Below are 21,677 nucleotides of genomic sequence, written 5' to 3'. Positions count from 1 at the left end.
GCACAGAAGAAAGGCATACATGTGAAGACAGAAGCAGACACTGGACGGATGTGGCCATCAGCCAAGGACTGCCAGCACCACCGCAGGGTAGGCGAGAGGCAGGAAGGATGAGCCTCCCCAGGGCACTGGAGGGAGCACAGTGCTGCTGATGCCCTGACCTCAAACTTCTGGCCTCCAGAACTGCGAGAGGCTGAGGTTCTGTGGTTTAAAGCCCTCTGGTTTATGGAGCTTGGTGTGGGCACTCCAGAATCCTCACAGAACTGCTGTCAGGCTCTGCAAGTGACAGACGCTGGCGCTCATGCTCTACAAGACACAGGGGGCATTGGGGGGCTCCCTGGCCTTGTTCTGGGAACAGCTGCATTTTGTTGGTTAGGGCCTCCTACAACTCACTATCCCCGGCTCTGAGAACTGAGCCCAGTGGAAGTCCTCTGGACCCCACCACCCACGGGAGAAAGACGCGGAAGTCAGGCAGCCCCCTCTCCCCCTCCCCTCCCAGGCATAATTGAATAAATTATAAGCTGGGGCCCCAGAGGAGTTCTGCCGTCGGTGGAAGGGCCGCTGGACCTGTTCTGGCGGACAGCTGGCCACAGAAGGGACGGGCACCCCACAGGGCCAGTGCTTGCAGGAAGGATGGGGCCAGGCCAGGGCCTCCCTGGGCGCGGTGAGCCGCCGCCCTGCTCACATACCTGCCAGGCCAGTGTGTGCAGCTGTCCAAATCGTGGTCCTGAAACCCGACGACTGGGGCTTCCAGAGGTCAGGGACGATGCACACAGGAGAAGCCCCTCTCTAATGAAAACATTTGCAGGAGAAACAAAGGAGACTTTCTCTTGGAAACCGACCTGCCTCTGCGCCTTCCCTGGGAGGAAGCAGGGCGGTTCTGGCAGTGGCATGGGCCGCAGGGGAAGCTGCCGACCCCGCTTCATGGACACGGGCCTGTCCCCCAGCTGGAGGACCCCGCCTCCGCCTGTCCGGAGCTTCAGGATGTCTGACTCCTAAGCAGAGAAGATGTGTCCGTAAACAAACCTGTTGGCTGCACCGTGAGCTTCTCAGGACGCCTTCTCCTCCCAGTGAGACAGCCACTCCTGTGGGATTCTGAACTTTGCAAGTTTTCATTTGGGAGTAAACAAGCCTCTTTGATTTCTCTCACGAGGTGCACTGGGAATAGATATTCTGGTCCAACATCCAAGGCAGGAGATGGCCTGCGTTTTGTATAACAGTAGTGACTGTTTAGACAAAGGAGCGGTAGTTCAACTTTCAAGTCTTAGCCAGAAATTACACATAAACAAACCGTCGTGACGGCACCAATGAGTCCCAGATGTGGCAGGTAGAGGGGCGGGGGCTCCTCTGGGCCGTCCTAGATCAGAGGACAGTGGACAGAGCCAGCCAAGCTGCTGTGCAAAGAGTAGGTGCTCTTTAAATATGTGCCTGGACAGTGGGACTGGGAATCATGAGATTTGAACTCGGGCCAGGGCCTGTCCCTCCGTGTGCTCGCTGTGCCTCAGGATGACGGTCTGGAGCAGCATTTCGGTAGGTGGCTGGAGGGAAGAGGGGCAGGGATGGGTTGCGGGGCTCTCACTGCAGAGGAGCGATGGAGGCCACGTTGCTGGTGGCACAAGCAACAGCTTAAATCCACCAGGGACTGGATGTGCAGCTGTCACCATGTGGAGGACACTCTCCCAAAATTGCTGAGTCAGATGGCGGCACGGAAGGTAACAGGGGTCATGACGGGAGGACATGGTGACACTGTTCTGGCAGAAACACAGGACACAGCTCTTCTGGATGACCAGCTTCAGGGGAGTGAGGTGGTGGCAATGATGGCTGACATGGTCCTCACCCCAGGGGCAGGCCAAGCGCTAAGCGCTCCCCACCTGCATCGCGGTCATCCTCCTGCACCTCGGCGGTAAGCCCTGTCCCTGTCGCCATGCTACAGATGTGCTGGCTGAGGCGCTGGGAGAGTGAGTAACCCGCACAAATCCCACGAGGGGACACCCGCAGACAGGCCTGCCATGGCCCGGCTCTGCGCTAGAACACAAGCAGGGCTGCTTTACTCATGAGTCCATTGGACAAGGTGTATCCAGGAGCTACTACGTGGCAGGGACTGCGGGTGTGCACACACAGAGGATGCGTCTAGGCACTGGGATAAATCAGTGATCAATGAAAGACAAAATGTCGAAGCACCTGGGTGGCCCAATCAGTTGAGCATCGGACTCCTGATTTCAGCTCGGGTGCTGATCTCAGGGTTACGAGCTGGAGCCCCAGGTTGGGCTCTGCGCTGAGTGTGGAACCTGCTGGAGACTCTCCCTCTCTCTCTCTCTTTCTCTCTCTCCATTTCTGCCCCTCCCCTCCTGCTTGTGTGTTTTGAGAGAGAGAGACAGACAGACAGACAGACAAAATTCCTACCCTCCTGGAGCTGATACTCTAGTGGGGAGAGTGAGAAACCAAGGTGAGGAACTAAGGTCACATGCAAGAGAAAGATGGAACAGCGCAGGTTCTGGGAGAGCTGGGGGAGGGCGTACACATGGACTCAGCTCTTTGAGGCTGAAGGTTCCAATGTAAATAATGTGACACTCCTGGGGACAAGAAGCTCCAGGGTCATCCAGGGGACACCAAGCACAGGACCCAGTAGTTACCACACGTGGGGAGTGCCACGAGGCAGGTGCGAACAGAAGTGACTGAGTGTGTTCAGAGCTGCCTCATGCACCTATACTCCTTCTCCTGCCAGGCAGCAGCCCCCAGTGCTGCTGCCACAGCCACATCTCTAGGGATCACTGCCCCTGCCACAGGCTGCTCAGGCTTCGGTTCCCTGGATCCTCACAACGCCTCTGTGAGGGGGAACCTGAGGCTCTGGGATGTGAGACTATCTGCCTTGGGGCCTACAGACCTGAATCTGAAAACCAGCTAGAGCCAGTGTCCTGTTCTGCACACTTTTGAAGGAATGAACTATTTCTTCCATCTGCTGCAGATTGAACACAACATCTTGCGTAGATTAGATGCTCAAAAGAAGAGTTTGTTGAGTGAATGACTGCATTTTGTAGATGTGTGTTCTGAGCTTTGTTTCCTACGTGTCTCCATTCCCCAACCCCTATGTGCGTAGGACAGAGAGGCACTTAGAGGTGCACCTGCCCAGGGCGGCAGACTTGCACCCACTCATATTCTGGCTCAGGCTCAAGCTGTCTCCTCCTGCCTCTTCCCTCTGCCCTACCTGACAAGGGGTATTTGGGAGACAGACAGTGGGTTCTGGAGCAACATGGCACCCTGGCCTCTTTCTCCTCACTCCTCAATTTGTACCACCCCCAGGATGTAAGAGCACTGGATTACTTGCTCTTGGTCTGGTGCAGGGTTAGGTCTCTGGCCAACCCCAGGCCAGGTAGCCTCTCAGTACAGTCGTCCACACCGCGGAAGCCATCCAGATTCAAATCCAGTGAGTGGTGGCTTGCAGGTCCCTCCTGAATGAAAGGCATGGCAAGGTGTGACCGTTCATGAAAGGCTCAGCCCAGCCCCCAAGTGAGCTGAGGAGGAACTCACCCAAGATGCTCTGTGAACCTGGGAAAGTTCTCCAGGAGCGGGTGGGCCACAGTTTCAGGGCTCTGAGTCCAAGGTGTCTGAAGCCTTCCCAAACCTCTCACGTTGGAAAAATTGCACATGGAGGCTGCCAACCACCTTCTGGCACCTCGGCCCTCCATTCTGGCCAGGACCACCGGAGCCAGCGTCTTCACTTCCGCACCTCTGCATTTTCAGCTGTACCCCAGAGCCCCACCGACTTCAAAGGGAAGGACAGAGAGGAGGCAGGAGGAGACAGGGGCCAGCTCTCGGCAGAGGTTGGACACATGTGAGTCCGATACCTGCAGCCCTGACCCCAACGACGGGGCCATACCCGGTGCGGATGTGGTCTGAGAACCGTGTCAGGCCTGGTCACACTCGCAGGAAGGTGCAGTTTCAAAAGTGCCTGGAAGCCCTGAGCAGGGGGCCTTCTTTCGTCCAGGAATCATCTTCCAGAGGTTAGGCCCGAAGAATGTGTGAGAGCCCATGCTCCCTGAGGTCTCCCTGGCAGCGGTGGACCACCCACACCTGGGAAAGCACTGCTTGCCGTCACAGTCAGAGAAAAATGGGGAGGAGGATGCCAGCACATCCCCACCCTGTGAAGGCAAGTCTCTCTGGCTGTGGGGGAGCAAGAGCAAACAAAGCAAACCGGGCTCACAGAACCCGGGTCCTCGGAGAGCATGGGGTCTGGGCGATGGCAGTTTGTCCCCAAACCACACAGCCAGGAAGCAGCAGAACCAGGACTGGAGGGACCATCTCCTCCTCTGCTCATCATTTTCCTCTACTTCTCCCCGGGGAAGAGCCAGCTGGGGACAGAGTGTACCGCTCATTGGTCCTTACACGCGGTAAGTATTACCCAAGGCCTGGACCCCGGGTCAAGCCTGAGAGATGGAATTTACAGAGAGAGGATGCAGACCAGCAGGCCGGCAGTTACAACATAAGGATTGCAATCACTTATGATCCTAAATGTACACTCAACCTACGCACCGTGGGTGGGGAAGGTCAGTTTGAAACGTCTAGCCCAGTGTGGTGCACCCTGATCCTCAAATATCTCATCCCCACCATGTAAATGACCGAGGGATGGGGTCCTGGTAAGTGCCGTGCCCACAAACTCAAAACAAGGGCCGCTCCCTGCAGCTAGAATCGTTGCCCCCTCTTCTGATCCTGATAGCCACACTACATCCTCCCCTACTTTTCATGTCTTTATTAAAACACATTCCCAGAACCTGAATCCAGCCGCGATCCCAGGCATCCTTTCACCATGCTGCCTTGAGGAGGCATGACTACGGTGACGTCCCCAGGCAGGTCCTGCAGTGGGGCAGGTTGCTCTACGTCTCACTAATGCACTCTGTCCACCCTCAGATACTTGCTGAGCACCTACTCTGAACTGCAGGGTGACTTTGCTCCAAACAAGAGTGTTGAGGTCTTTTAACATAGATCCACATCAACTGGGGTTCCCAAAGGAAACTGGAGAAGACTCTTGAGCCAAATGTCCCAACACCCCAAGCTTCGTGCACCTGCCTCGCCCCTTCACCCAACCTGTACTTACTGCTCCACCAATCTGGTTAACATCAACACTACCCCTCCTCTGCCTGCACAGAAAATTCTAGCATCATTTATGACTTCTTCCTCTGCCTCAACCCCACATTTCCAAACCAATGGTGCCCGCACACAAGCTCAGTCCTCAGGCAGCTACTTTTTCAACTCCTATGACATAAATACTTTACATCTTTCTTGAGCATCCTCCTCCGTGGCAGGCCATCTTATCGCCTCCGTCAGGGAGAAGTGGGTTCCCTGCCATTCACCTTCTCATGTAGTCACCTCCGCTCCCCCACACACACACCCCACACACACTTCCTTCCTTCCTCTTTCTCTTCTCCTCTCTCCCTCAAGCCTCTGACACTCTCAGCATTCTCAGCATGAGAATCCTTTTCTGAAGGCTGGGACCATGCAGACTCTTCTGACCACTCGGTGCTGGGTTCATGGTAGGTCTGCAGGGCATTCTTGCAGAGTGGAAGCAACTGGGCTGTCCTAAGCCCAAGGCTGAGTATCTGTGGGCAATGGCTCTTCCCCGTCAATAACATGTAACTCGAAGGGTCTATGCAGGCTTTTCCGTTCTGACTGTCACATACCCAGGTCTCTGAGGCAGAATTAGGATTTTGCATCCTCGGGGACTCCTAGTGACTATAGCCAGTCACCAGGCTACACATCCTGCACATCTGTGGTCCTATTTCAACAAGAACCCTTCCAAGGTCAGCTCTGTTACCTCATTTGACAGATAAGGAAACTGGGTACGAGAAGTGAAAGGCTGGCCTGAGGTCTCCCAGCCAGGAGGGGAGGGGGCTGCAGTTGAAATCCCAGTGAGAACATTTCAGCTCCCATCCTCCCCACCATCCAGGTCCACTCCACACTGAATGCTCTGTCTCTTTCCAAGGCCATGGGGACACATCCAGACTTCGTGGTCTCTCAACACTGGCCATGTCACCTGGACGAGGGGAACACTGTCCAGATTCACATGGCCAGATTGTCCCAACCCTCTCGCTTTGAAAACAGAGGCCCAGAGGACATGGTGCCTTGTTCTGAGTCTCAGGCAAGTGTCACCAGATCCAGAACCCCTCCAGTTCGTTTCCCTTTCATCATTGATGTGAATTTCCCCAACCCACGAGGGAGGCGAGGAAGAGAAAACTGCAGGCTGTATGGCAGAGAAAGAGGAGCTGAGAACTTGCAAGGATTCTTGAGGCCGCTTCCGCCTCAGACTCACACAGGTGAGGAGGCCAGGTGACAGGTGGGCAGCAATCTCCACGTGACATCCACAGTGGAGCCCGGACACAAAGCCAGACAGGTGACCCCCGGCCGGGAGTTCTTTCTACACTTCTTGTACCCTCTTTTTCCTATCAAGGGTTTTGAGGACTAGACTGAGAGACCCTGAAACTGGCTCCAGATTCCATCATCTACACAGCCGGGCATTCAGCTTATGGACAGAGAGCACGGGTGCAGAATGACAGAGCACACGGGGCGCCATCAGACAGCCCTACCCACATGCAGTCAACCACTGCCATAGGGAATGTCCAGCTGTGGGTGGGTCTTCCAATTTATCAAGAAAAGCCAGGGCAGCCTGGGTGGCTCAGTGGTTTAGCGCTGCCTTCAGCCCAGGGCATGATCCTGGAGACCCAAGATCAAGTCCCACGTCGAGCTCCCATGGGCAAGCATGGAGCCTGCCTCCCCCTCTGCTTCTCTCTCTCTCTCTCTCTCTCTCTCTCTTTCTCTGTCACTCATGAATAAATAAATAAAATTGTTTAAAAAAAAAGTCGGACCTCCAGATTTTTATTTTTTTTATTTTTTATTTTTTTAGACCTCCAGATTTTTAGATAAAATACACTATTTTTAAGTATTATGAACTTGTTTGTAAAAATGTAAACACATCTATGGACAGATTCAGCTCTCAAGCTGCCATTTACACCCTGTGCCCTAGAATATTCAAATCTCTCGGGAGGAGATGTCCCTGCTCCCCATGAGGCCTGCTCTGCCATCACCGGCAAGAGCAAAAGAAACCTTCTGGCAGAAGTGACAACCGGCATCAATTGTCTGAAATTACACGTCTGTATAACCTGCCACCCGTTTTTATGCCTGTGGTTGGCGGCGCTATTAGCAGCTGGACTTCAAAGTGTGATGAGGACAGCAGGAGGAGGCCTGCACAGTGTCACTGCTTTCATCCTGTCATTAATGAGGGTTGGTTTACACGAGCATCAAGTGCTGATAAGGGGCCTGAGGGTCATCAGTGTAACTGCTGCAAGAAGTAGACAATTTATTGGACAGCCAAGTCCAGCCCATTAGTCATGAACTATTAGAAGACTTTTCAGATGTTGTTTTTACGCCATCTTTTGAACTCTAGTAGACTTGAACTTCATGCAGGTAGTATCAGGGAGGATGGGAGCTGAGGGCCACCTAACAGCCGGTGCCAACGATCACCATCCCAACATTTGCACGGGATTGTGGAGGCGGGGTGCGTGGGTGTCAGGTGACCTGCAGGACACATCGATTCAGCCTCTGACCAGCTGTGCAAACTCCCCGGGGGACATCGGTGTCTTCAGGCTTCAGTAACTTTGTCTGAAAGAAGGTGTCTCCCAACTAGTGTGAGCAACATCCTGTTCACTGGAGACCTTCCTAGTTGCGTCTCCAGAAGCCCACATCCCAGGAAACTCAGTCCCCGAGCAGCCAAGTCAGCACCCGACCAGCCCTGAGCCCTACGCTTCTCATTGCCCCAGACTGGCAATAAGCACAGAGGTGGTGTGGACGTGTCAGGGAGTGGCCCCATCATCTGAGAACCTCACGAGGGACTCTTGTCTCTGTCGGAAAGCTTTGTTGAGCACCTAGAATTTTTAAGACCTCTGAGGCGAGGTGGAAAGACATTGCAAGCCTGGGTTCTTTGTGGGTTCCTTTGTGTGTTCTTGGGCTGGGTTTGCCCACACTGCATCTTTGGGGAGCTCTCCGCAGAGCCATGAGGAGGAGACAGGGCAGCAGGCTGCCCCGGGAAGCTCCCTGCCCTCCAGGCTGACCCAGCCTGGACACAGTGCCCATTGGCTTGACTCCCTGTCTACATGTCCCTGGTGCTGTTTTGTGGGAGGGGGAGAGGTATCAGTGCAGGTGACCTAAGGTCTCAGGGACAACTTGCAGCCAAAACTCTTTGAGTACCATGTGTGCGTGTGATTCCCTTGGCTCCTGTGAAATGCGGGTTCTGATCTGGGAACTAGGTGACTGACCCCTCCCCAGAGAGCTCTCTGCAGACACTGGATCGCACTGACTCCTCTTTACCACAGCCAAAATGCAGTTCTGGAAGGAAGGAATGAACAGGATCCAGGAGCTGATGAGTGAGTGCACCCCACATGGGCTCCTCCACCGCTGACTCTCCCTCCAACGCTACTCTCTCCCAGTCCCCACTGGCCCCATTTGGTTGAATCTATGTTCCTGCGAATATTCGCAATCTGTTGTTGGCTAATCAGTCAGTGGAACTGCCTAGGGTGGAATCCAACATGGCTTAGTTATGATGACACAACCCTGTCCTACACCTTCTCTGTCGGAGCCCGCCGTGGCCATGAGCAGAAGTCTGTTTCCTTCTCACACCTCCTGGAGATCCTAATGCCCTTGTTCCCACCCTCTCTGCACCCCATCCTCCCCCTCTGACTTGAGGACTTTGTATGCATAGGCTTTCTTCACTCTGATTGTAAAAGGATTAAAATGGTCAGAGATATATACGCTTTATATATATATATACTTTATATATATGCTTTATAAACAAGAAAAATTAGAAGTGGCCTAAATGTCAAAAAAGGGAATTGATTGAATATTTTAAAACATTATTAGATGGAGTACAGGCTGCCATTGGAAACCACATTTCTGCAGGTGAACAGCAGGAAATAATCACCATGTAATAGTAATTATAAGGACAAGGTTGCAAAACTCCATAGAGAACAAAACATTGATTTTGTAAAAAAAAAATATATATATATATATATTTTTTTTTCCATAAAGGAAGGTTCAAGAGAACTGTCTCAACATCTTAACAGGTTGGTTGCTGGGTATGGAGTCTGGGTGTTTTGTCTTCTGACTTGTCCTTTGGTGGCACTGTCCAATGCAGGGCTCTAGACTCAAGGTTTCTGGGCTCAATTCCCAGTTCTGCTACCAGCCAGGTTCTGAGCCCATGGGTGCCTCAGTTTCCCCTTTGTAAAAGTAGAGGTGATACTCCACCTCCCTCCTAGGGTGAGGGCGTGGGTCTGGTAAGATTATGTAGCAGAACTGAGGGGTGTGGGGACTTGGGGAAACAGCCGCAGAGACCCACTGCGAGGATAAGCCTGGCATGGCTGTGACATGCTCCCCCACCCTGCTCAGGTGCACACACGTGTGCACACATGCACACACGCATACACACACACACACACACTTCACTCCATTCCAGGCTCGACTGCAGTTCCGGTCCTATCTGAGAGCTCCTAGGCCATGGAAGGGCCTTTGCCACCCTCTGTGCTTCCTGCGGGGCCACCCCCTGCTGCATGGACAGGTTGGCAAAGGACGCACAGGTGAGCAAGTCCCTCCTCCGGGAGCCCAGAGACTCCCGGCTCCCAGCACCCACCCACCATGGAAGTCCCCGACTCAGGCCTCCATGGGGGGCAGCGTTCTTGGATACAGAAGGGCAGGGCCAGTCACAGGTGAGATCCAGGAGGTCACCCAACTCTGAGTTTTATTCTCCGAGGTCCCCTGTTGGGTACCTCCCCATAACAGTATGCCTGCCTTTATTCCAAAGGAAAAACCAAAACGGCACGCTTGATCCAGTTGTGGATATGCACGCACACCATGTGGGATTTTCTAAATGACAGCACCTGTTAATTGTCTGGTTAGGTATGACCTATTAAACATTTACCGCCCATTTCCTGTACACGTCTGGCGAGGCCGGCAGGAAATTTCGAACAAATTAAGCAGCAGCTGTAGTCCGTCGTGCTTTAATGGCCCCGCCACGATTCTACGCGGCATTGTAAAATACGAGGGGCAGATCTATTAGGGACAGGCGGGTTCCATCAAGAAAGCCTCCGCCTCCCCGTCCTCCTGCCAACCAGGCCCCGTAAAGTTAAATTGGCCAGCACGCATCTCTCCCCCCCTGCCTCCCCCCACACCCGTCCATTGGAGGGGAGGCTTTCTCATGTCCACACCCCACGCACCCCTCCCCACCGTTCCCACACGATTTCACATGTGGTCCGAGAGGGGCACTTCCTGCCGTTATAAAAAGCAAAACCAAGACCCCAGCAAAAACAGGCTGTGCGCGGAACACCCAAGTTGACAGTGTGAGAGAGGCTAATCCACTCCATATGACAAACAGCAGTGGCCCAGGGGCAGGCCCAGGCCTGAGGAGAGCTCGCCGCGGCCCGTCCCCCACCCCCACTCCCTGCTCAAGTGGACCCTTCAGAACGGGAGAAAAATATTCTGAGGAGCACGCCCCTAACTTTAAACTGATTATGTTTGGGTTTAATAGCCTACCATGCATTGTTCTTTCTTCACTTTGAAAATAAACTCTAGGAAGCATTAATGCAAATACAATATAAACACGCTCGTTCCTACATTTTCACATCTCCCGGGTGTGCTCGGGCTCTCTCCTAAGACTGTGACTTAGCTTGATGTGAGAACCAGATGGATCTTGAAATGGGAAGCTTGGCAATTCTCACCATGTAAGCAGACAGCTGTCCAGGTGATCTGAGGGAGGAGGGCGCCCCACAACGCGACTTGCATAACTGCTTCTACCGCCTCGGAACGGTGAGACCGGCAAGGTCTGCTCTCTCCGGATGCTCTGCAGAAAAATGCCAAATGTTACCTCAGTTATCAAGGGAGGTGTGACCAGAGGTCTCCATTTAAAAGAACACATCCCGTGGTAACCATGCTTCCAGTCGACGTTTTTATATTTCTGTAGCTACCATCAGATGCTGGATCACGGACTCTGCAGCGCACCTCACTCATGTGGTCCCCAACTGCTAGCCAGCAAATGGGACGACCCCTTTCCACAGCTGCTCCCCAAGGAAGCGGGGCCTTAACAGGCTTATCAGTTGCCACATCCAAAATAGAACCCTTCTACTTCCTGTTTCCTACTTCCTGCTTCCTACTCCCCAGTTCCATAAACCATTCTCCTTGAGAGGTGCTAAAAATGGAAAGGACAAGATGAAAGAATTAGCCAGAAGATTTATACCAGCCCATAAAAGTCCCTTCAGTGTTCCACAGACTAAATTGTCAGCTCTACTTTAATTGAACTTTTTACTGAGTGGTCAATCTGAATTTTGCCTATAATTCCATTAAAACCTACTAGGCCAACTGTTTGTGGTTTGGTTGTTCTGGATGACTTGACAAATTAGTATAGTAAATTTTGGGTGTCTTAAGTACTAAATTAGGTCATTTGTTTAATGAGCCAATCCACTGCCCAGAGTTTGACCCCAATCCACTAGGGTGAGTTCACATGGAGTTCCAAGGCAGAGCCCTCATTTGTCTTATGCTTCCAGAGAAACTGCTCTAAAGTTAGGGCTGAACACGGAATTCCAACCTTAACATCGATTTGTTAGTGACGATTAGTGAAGTAAATTCCTTTCTTCATTTTCCTTTCTATTCTCCTCCACCAGTGTTATTACTACCATCATCACCACCATCACCCTCAGTCTCACCATTCTATCATCACGACCAACATCATCATCACCATTACTACCAATATCACCACTACCATCATCATCATCATCACTATCACCACCATCATCACCACCAATAACACCACCAATAACAACACCTCCATTGTCATCACCATCACCACCACCATCGTCACCATCACCTCCGTTGTTACTATCATCATTACCATCATCACCCTCATCCTTATCACCACCACAGCCACCACCACCACCATCATGACCACCCAGTCCCACATGGAGCACTTACCATGTGTTAGCACACAACCGCTCAGTGCTCTACTTGAGTACCCTAACCAACCCTCACAATGAAGTAGTGCCAACATTAGCCTTGTTTTCCAAATGTGAAAATAAATCTTACAAATGCTCATTTTCTCAAGAGCACATTCAGTCACTCATACTCATTCATTCATTAGCTCTTCCAACAAATATTTATTAAGCACCTACTAGGTACCAAGCACTGTGGACCCAGAGCTGATTAAACCAGAGTTATCACTTTCTAAGGGCTTCACCATTCAGTTGAATAGTCATGAATATTAATAAGTGTAATGTAATTCTGTAATGTAATTACCATAATTCAGTAGACCAAAGTACACCTGGGGCACAAAGGAATAAGTAACCAACTTTGTCTCTAAAACATTCCCTGAATTATGTATATGAATTCCAGCCTTTTCAATGATATCCATTCACTAACATAACATCCACCCAGAAGTTCTTGTGTGTGAATTTGTTACCTTCTGACAATCAGAAACTCTCTTAGCTGGTTCTTCTGAGTGTATATAATACAGAGGGATTGACGTTCATAGTTGTGACTCGGAAGAATAACCACATTCCTAATGGCACTGTGAATCATTCACCACTTCTCTCTAAGGACTGTAAGGCTGGGATATAAAGCTGTGGGTGCCAGGAGGGCATGGACAATGTCATTTTCCTTCATGACCCACAGTGCTAAACAAGAACACGGGACAAAGCAGATTCTCAAGAGCTGTTGGTTGACTTGATTAGCTTTGATTTGATTGGGGTTTTTGAAAACCAGTTAGGTATATAGGTTCTAGTAACCAGGGTGAGGCAACATTTTTCCAGCCCAGATGGGATGACATAAGCTTGGTGTAGACTCTCCAATAATGTCCATCTTTACTCAAGAATTAATCTTAGGTTTAGATATGCTCAGATTTAGGAATTTAGGAATCAACAAGAGAGAGAGAGAATAAAAGCATTCTCCTTCTATTATTACCTCGTTGAGTATTCCCTACGTTTGATTGCATTTCATTTCTTATCTGAATTGCTCTGCACATCTAAGGACTGACCATCCCAAGGCTGGCAAGTAGTCAATCCACAATACACCCTTCTCAGCAGTGATATTTGGTTTTGTTATTTTACAAAGGGCTCCTGAGATACCTAGATGGGAGGAGTGACTTCTGGGGGCGGGGGGCAGTAGCCCAGTCCCCTTCTGATGGCTCTTGCTACACACTCGTGTGACAACTGTGATGTGAAGCTCTGAGTGAAAGAATCCAGAGTCTAGCTGCACCACCCCACTCATAACAGGTGGGAGTTCGTTTTATCTAAATCTGCACCAACTAGGGCATGAAGTGTTTAGGAAAAACGAGAACCCTTGGACAAGTGCCTCATGTACTCAGACTACAGATGGTAACAATGCCAATGAAACTTTTCATTTCAGCTTTTCGTATTTGGTGCAAGTACACAAAACTTCAAATCACACACACATACACACATATGCAGGGAGGGCAGGGATTCGCACACTTGCACGCTCCTTGGAGATAATACATGAAGGTAGAGATGCCCTCATGAACCAACAGGGGGTCTCAAGGAGACTCTAAGGTTGTCTAACTTAGGATTCCATTTCACCTTCCTGCCCTATCCCAATGTCTGCTAATATATCCCTTCTCTGCACTCCCTAAAGTATGCCAGTATCCCAGCTAGGCTGTAGGTTAGTTGAGGGCAGTGCTTGTGCTTTTCTCTCAATTTTACCTGATATTATGAATACACAGTAAAGTGCACAATGATTAAGTGTACAGCCCAGGTACACCCTGGTGTAGCCACCACCTGGATCAATTATGGAATATTCTAGTCCCCCAGAAGGCTCTGTGCCTGCTCCAGTCAACATTTCCCATGGGTACCCCTATCCTGATGTCTCAGTACAGGTCAGTGCTGCCCACTCTGGAACTCTGTATGAAGGGAGTCTTGCTCTTGGGGTCTTGCTCCCTTCACTCATCATCAGCTTGAAAGACTCATTCACATGGTGTGGACTGGACTTCTGTTCTCCTTCATTGCTGTGAACACTGTTTTATGAGCACACTCCACCTCATTTACCCATTCTACAATTGGTGCACATTTTGGCATTCCCTGGTTTGGTGTTATTGTGAACAAAGCTGCCACAACTGTTCTTGTCCTTCGTACGTCTTGGGTATGCATGGTGGGTCGTGGGATAGTTGGGCATTTAGCCTTAGAAGATAGAGCCATGCCATTTTCCGAAGTGTATAATAATCATGCTATTCATAGTCTTTTAGCTCCACAGTTTAAAGCCAGTGTCCTCTTTCTTTTTAATGGTTCTTTAATGCCTGTTTGTCAGTATTTGCCGAGCATCCTCAGTGACCTCTCTGTGAAACCGTCTTCCTTCTGCCAGTTACCCCTGAAATGAGCAGAGCCTCAGTGGTTCAAAGCACTGGCCTGGTAATGTGGCTTCCTTCACGGCTGTGTGATATTCCTTTATCAAATGTTTCACTTCTTTAAATGCTTCCTCCATAAAACGATAGCAGCAATCACATTTTCTACCCTATCAAGCCAATTACATCGTTGTGTGGATAAAGTGAGGTACTGCCTATAAAGTGTCTGCTCCACAGTAAATGCAGAATACAAGTTAGCTATGATTACCATCATTGATGTAATACACCAGTTAGGAAGGTGTTGGCCAATTTAATTGCTCTCCCGTGTGTGGGCATGGACACCGCGAATGTCTACTCTCCTCCAGAATTCCTGGTGGTGGGCTTCGTGGAAATTCTTATTGTTGCCAATACTTTGCATATTCTTATCCAGCTGTGTAAGGATGAAACACTTCACTCCTCTGCCCCTCGTAAGAGCACTTGTGAGGACATCACTTCTGAGGGCTCTGGTGTCCTTGCAAAGCAAGGAGAGGAACCATGAGAAGATGTCCCACATCCCAGTGCCATTAGCTCACTCTTTCTCTGGACTCAAATGGCTGGGTGGCATGCTATGCAGCGGATGTTCTGGACCTCAGGAGTTTCAGCAGGGGAAACCCCCTCTCCTAAACTTCTTCCCACCACTCTGGACGGCAACACCATTCTCCACGCTGAACTCTGCCCTGGTGCAGGGGGAGACTGGCTTCCTTGCTACGCAGCCTGTCGGGTTTCGATTAGGCCAGGGAAACACCACGGGAAATGAGTCAAGGAAAGGAAGGCTGTGATTTTTTTAAATTTCGAATACCAGAATTATTATTACTATTTGTTTAAATGGCAGTGTCCCAGCAGTGCCAGGTCGAGGAGGAATGCAAAAAATGTGCAATTCGAAACGTTTGAGGAGCAGCTGGATCCTCCGATTGTTTCTAATTAAAAACCCATTGGAAGCTCTCGGCTGTCCCCCGGGAGGACGAGGGGCATCTGCTGCAGGAGGTGGATGCTGGGATCCCTTCCAAGGTCAGGGTGGGAAGTGGTCAGGTTCGGACTGCCAGCCCTTCCCTGGGCCCCTCAAACCTCCATCTACTGGCCTAGCTGTGTGGCAGCTGCACAGATCTGGACCCATCCCTGACCTTGCTGACCCCCAGACTCCAGGGGCGGGGTGTGTGTGTCATGACCATTAAGCTAACCTCTGTGGCCCTCGGTGTCCTCTTTTGCTGAAAGCATGATTTGAACCAAATACACAGGTCATTTAAACCCTTGTAGTCTCAAATGTCATCAGAACCGCCTGCAAGCAGAAGCAGTGTGAATGCAGCTGATATGTGGCTGTGCCAGTCAGGGTCCCACCAGAGAAGCAGAACCAGAGGGAGACAGGTGTGAAGATGCCCTGCCAGGGATTGGCTTAGTGACGGCGGGTCCAGCATCCACAGGCCCCCGGCTGGACCTCTCGGGCACGGGCTGCAGCTGCCATGCACACGCCAGACTTCTCCTTCTCCAGGGAAGCCTCAGCTCTGCTTTCAGGGTTTCCAGCTGAGTGAAGCAGGGCTGCATAGACACTCTAGAACCATCCCCTGACCTGATCGCGGACTGCAGCCACATCTGCAGGACACCCTCCCTGCAGCATAGATGAGTGTTTGATTGCAGAGCTGCGCTTGGCAGCCTCACCAAGTTGACACACCGTGGCAGCCGAGGCAGGGTTCAAAACTGGGCAGACTGGCTCCAGAGTCCATACTGATACTATTTATTATTATTATAAAATTATAGATTTTATTTTTTAGAGCAGCCATCGGTTTATAGAAAATTCGAACAAGGAAGTTCAGAGTCCCCACCTGTCCCTCTCTGTCCCTTATGCACAGAGTCCCTGTGACTGACATCTTCTACATTTATTATGTTGGCGAACCCACATTGGTACATTATCATCACTCAAAGTCATGGTTTACCTCACGCTTCACTCTTGGAGGTGGACATCTTACAGGCTTGACAAATGTCTAATGATGTGTATCCACCACCACAGTATCACAGAATGGTCTCACTGCCCTAAATATCCTCCATGCTCTGCTCCTCATGCACCCCTTAAACACACACACACACACACACACACACACACACACACACACACACACACATCTGCAACCACTGATCTATCTCTGTCGTTTTTGCCTTCTCCAGAACATCATAGGGTTGGAATCATGTCATTTGTGGCCTTCTCAGACTGACCTCTGTCACCTAGTGATACACATTTAAGGTTTCTCCATGTCTTCTCCTGGTGTGATAGCTCATTTCCTTTCAGCACTGAATGATACTCCATTGTCTGGATGGGCCACAGTTTATTTTTCCATTCACCCACTAAAAGACATCTTGGTTGCTTCCAAGTTTTGGCAATTATAAATAAAGCTGCTGTAAACATCTGTGCACAAATTTTTGTGTGGACATGAGTTTTCATCTCCTTTGGGTAAATTCCAAGGAGCACAATTACTGGATCGTATGGTAAGAGTATGTTTAGCTTTGTAAGAAACCACTAAACTGTTTCTGAGGTGGCTGTGCCATCTTGCCTTCCCACTGTGATGCTATAAATAATGCCTCTCTTAGGGAATGCATTGAGTAGGGGCAGGTATACAGGCGGAGCCCAATGCAGGTCAGTTTCCCCACCCACTGTTCCTGTTCTGGGGGGTGAGGCAGGGTAGGTGAGTCAACCCCACCCTGTGTCTCTGTTCTTCCCTGGGTGGCACAGCTTGCTAAGGAGCTCTCCATGTACATGGAGGCCAGTACCTCTCTGGCAACCATGCACTCCACCCTCTTTCAATTTTAGCTCAGGTCACAGCCAGTTCAGTTACTTGAACGTCTGCAGGAATCAGCATCCTGCTGGTCTCCCAGTGGGGAGGCTAGAGGGGGCACTGAGTATGCAGTCAAGCTGGTCTGGCCCATGCCAATGTTTCTGATTTCTCATTTGTAAATAAAAATACCCAGTCCATCCAAGGCCAACAAACTGCCGCTTCCCAGCTGGCTGCATGTTCCAGCCGTGGTGACAAGTGGCACTGGTGGGACCTGAGACACAGGAGCACCAGCAAATCCGAGCGGGAGTCAGTCACATCCAGGGAAGGCCTGCCTCTGCCCCTTGGCCTCATTGAGCACTTTAGGACACAGGAGTCATTTTCCAGGGTGCGGCTGAGGACAGCCACAGTGACAGTGACCTGGTTGGCCTCGTGTGAATGTCTGTGGAGCACCTACTGCATGCCTTGCTGAGCATGTCACTGACACCTTGTCCTCCTCTAGGCTGCCCTGGAGGGGCTTTGTTAGCATGTCCACACTTCACAGACACAAAACCTGAGGCTCGAAGCGGGTAGGTGACCTGGCTGAGACCATGCAACTGTGGAGTGCATCAAGTGGGACTTCAGGCCCAGCTTCCTTGGCGCTAGGGCTCACGACACAGCGCAGTCCACAAACAACTACTGAGTGCCCACTGCATATTATAAACCGATTCTCCTTTGAGACCTAAACGCGGTGAGGCAGATGTCATTACCCCACCACGGAGACACTGTGAATGAGGCCAGGGCGCTGAAGCAGGATCTGGTTAATAGCAAGCCTGACTCTTCCCACTTGGGAACATGAGTTTGGCATCAGTTGGGTTCCCGCCCTAGCCCTTCCTCCTTCCTGCACCATCTGCATGACACTGGCAAATTGGTGGTTCGACTATCCCACCAGAAAGAATGAAATCACAAAGTGCCTTCTTCATAGGCTTCCGGAAACACCCGGCCCAGGGCCAAGGCACAGAGAACAGAAGCTGCCAACATTATTATCTCTCCCCATTCTGGTGGCAGTGGGAAGAGGCAGGCGTCAGCCTCCAGCCAGGACCCTCTGCACCCACCCATGAGAAGCTCCTCTCCTCCCCCGTTCTGAACAGCAAACGTCTCTCAGCTTCTCAACACCAGAGACAGGTCCTGCTGAGAGTGGGGAGCTCATGAAAACCATCACTGAGTCCCATGAAAGGCCTTCCAAGCTCTCTGGCCAGAACAGACAGGAGTTCTCTGGGGCAGAACTCAGAGCACCCCAGGGCGTCCAACTTCCCAACAGGTTGCACTTAGTGTAAATATGGCTTCACTTTTTAGTTAGATCATTAAAAGACTTGGGCCAGGGTCCCAGCCACGGCCCAGAATCCCTCCCTACCTGCCTGAGTGGCAGTTCTCTGGCAGCCTCCAGGAGGCACTGACCTTTTTTTTTTTTTTTTTTTAGATTTATTTATTCATGAGAGACACAGAGACAGAGGCAGAAACATAGGCAGAGGGAGAAGCAGGCTCCCTGCTGGGAGCCTGATGGTGGACTCGATCCCAGGACCTCAGGATCATGCCCTGAGCTGAAGGCAGACGCTCAACCACTGAGCCACGCAGGCATCCCCTGACCTCCTTTTTTAAAGAGGTTCCAAATGGTCTCCAATCATGTCTTTCTTCCATGAGACACAAGCAATTTGGGTGTCATGGGGGCCTTTGTAGAGATGTCAATGGATTATTTCACGAGAAGGAAACCCCCTCTTTACACCCCGACGTGGCTTCTGCTATGGAGATGAAAGAGCAACGAAGGCAGGCCCGAAAACAGATAATTCACGGGACTGTCAGAGCGTGATCTGAATGTCATTCACACCAGGCAGAGCCAACGAGGGGGCTGTGGAGCCCGGGGGGTCTCGCTCCAGGGGGAAGCAGGCCGAGCTCTCAAGTGCTGAAGTGATAATCCAGCCCACGGGGCCTGGACAAAGCTGGACATTTTGTCCTTACTGTCAGAACGCCACAAGCTCAGGAGCAGATGGAGTGGTGTTGGCAGTCGTAAAACGCCCCCACCCCACCAGGGACAAGCAGGTTAACAGAAGGGATTGGCGCCATGCATGTCATAAAAGCCCTGCAGGCCTGTCATGTTCCGATAAATCTTGATTTTGTAACGGAATAGCGCTGTGGTTCCCAGCCTTGGGTTTCACAGGTGAGCCATGGACTGATGGATGGTTTGGGAGCTGGGGGGTGGGGGGGTGGGGGCTGGTTGGGGGGAGGACAGAGGAAACCTTACACGCCACCCCTACCCCCTCTCCGGCTCTCCAGCGCCAGGCAGGAAATCCAGCCTGCAAGAGGATATATGGGGCATTTGTTACCTCTCCCGGATCCACGCTGGAATGCTGGAAGGCAACCAGGCTCCGTCCCCATCTCTTGGCCCTCACAGTGATTAAACTAGAGGAGCTTAGTAAACGCTGGCGCTTGTCCTGTTTTAGTTAGGCTTCTGGGCTCGACTGCTGGGTCAACTGCCCACGTGGGCTGCACTCACCCCGCCCTGCATGCCGCACAGACCCCCTGCGGAAGCACTCCTTTCTAGAGCCCATCTGCCCAGAGGTGGGGGGCCGGCACATTTGGGTCATTAGTCCACCAGGAAAAGCTGCCCTGTTGTGTGTCACACGGCAGTGCCATCCTGCCGGCAAGAACCTTGTTAAATGCCCACTCTGAATACTCCAAAATAAAGAATGAGAGCGCTGGGGGCTCCTGGAGGTGGTACGTGACATGAGAGGGTGGGAGATAAGTGGCAAGTGAGCCATGGCCTCTGGTCGAGGGGACAGGAGGCGTCGTGGGGCGTCATGGGGCGTGCTGCCCAGAGCACAGGCTCCAAGGCTGTGGGGACACACTGGGCACCGGGTGTGTCACTGGGTGTGTCCAGCCCACGGGGCCTGGACAAAGCTGGACATTTTCTGACATTCGAAGGAAGTCAAGAATCTGGGCTTTAGCTGAGAAGTCACTTGAACGTAAAATCCGGTGCTGGCCACCACGAGGTTGGGGGAAGAACCAGGCAGCTCCGCCCAGGCCACGGCTCTGCAGAAATTCCACGGGCGCCCACGGGTCCTTCCCCTCCACACCCAGGCGAGGGGCTTCAGCCAGCAGATGGATGGTTTTGTGCGACTTCCACGTGGGAGCTGTGCCTCCAACTTGGTCTCCCACTTAAACAGACATTTTGGAATGTGAGGGAGTGAACGTGGCTTGTTTATAGAACAACTCTGAGCACCTCTGAGCTAGGGGTAAGAGCCAGGGCTTTCTGAGTTTCCCGGCTTCTCGGCTTCTCGGCGATGAACGTCTCACGGTGGCAACCCAGAGGCCCCAGGGCCCAGCTAACTGACCAGGTCTCGTGGTGGGGGTGGGGTGGGGGTAGGTTTCCTCAACCACCTAGAGGGAGGGTAGGGACACTCCCAGCCCCAGGGGTCCTGTCCACCATCGCCAACAGACACACCCCACCTCTGGGGCTGCTCTGCCTTCTGGCCCTTCGTGACTCTCTATGTTTAAAGACAGGACTTGGAAACCAGGGCCCCAGCACTCCTCTGCTCCACCATGCAGAAGGCCAGTAGGAAACACAACAAGACTGGTCCTCATATGGCCAGCGGAGCCTGTGGGGAGCACCCTGTGCCCTGCTCAGACAAGATGCTGGAGAGGCTGGCACCCCAGGGGCCGTCGTCATGCTCTGCAGCCAGGCCAGCTTCTTCCTTTGAGGTTCTCCTGGGTTACCTGCTGGGGAGCTGGGAGCATAGAGAGACAGAGGTGCATCTGGCTTCAAGGGGACTGTGCCTGACCAGGGTAGGAAAACCCCACCAGGCCCTCCCTGCTGAGCCACAGTGTCCTCGTGCTTCCAGGCCAGCACCCCCTGCCCTCACTCCGCTGGTCCTCTTGGGCTTCACGTTAAGTTCTTTAAAGTTCCTAAAAGGACCTCGTTCTCCTACCTCTTCATCGTTGCAGACTCGGTTTCCCCTTCCTGAAGCCCCTGCCCTCTCTACCCTCACTCAACCCCCAACTTCTACTTATGCCTCCTGTTTTAAGTCCCTGTGTGCCATGCACCCCTGGTTCCCCCTCCCCCCTGCTCACTGCCCCAGCAGTATCCCCAGCAGACTCCGCCCACACTCTGCGGCACATCAGTGGTTCCAACCAGGATGGCAGTAAGGATGGCCACTGGGGCTGAGACAAGGAGTGACCTGAGGCTCCCTGGAGGCAGTGGTGACCCGGATGACTGGACCAGGACGGAGGAGTCACAGGTGCCGTCTGCTGAATGTGCACAGCAGAGACAGGAAGGGGAGCAGAAAGACCACAGGGTGTTGGGCATGTCAGCTTTGGGGGTGGCAGCTAAAGGGTACGAGGGGTCTTTTTGGGGGTGCCAAAGCATTCTGGAATCTGTTGAGATGAATATTCTAAAAACCACTGGACTGTACATTTTAAACGGGTGAAGGGTGTGGCCTGTAAACGGTACCCCAATACGAAGGCTCCAAAAGTCA

Source organism: Canis lupus, chromosome 5 (assembly GCF_011100685.1).
Source record: "Canis lupus familiaris isolate Mischka breed German Shepherd chromosome 5, alternate assembly UU_Cfam_GSD_1.0, whole genome shotgun sequence".
In the NCBI taxonomy this organism is placed as follows: Eukaryota; Metazoa; Chordata; class Mammalia; order Carnivora; family Canidae; genus Canis; species Canis lupus.
The sequence above is the reverse complement of the archived record's forward strand: the minus strand, read 5'-3'. Positions refer to the sequence as shown.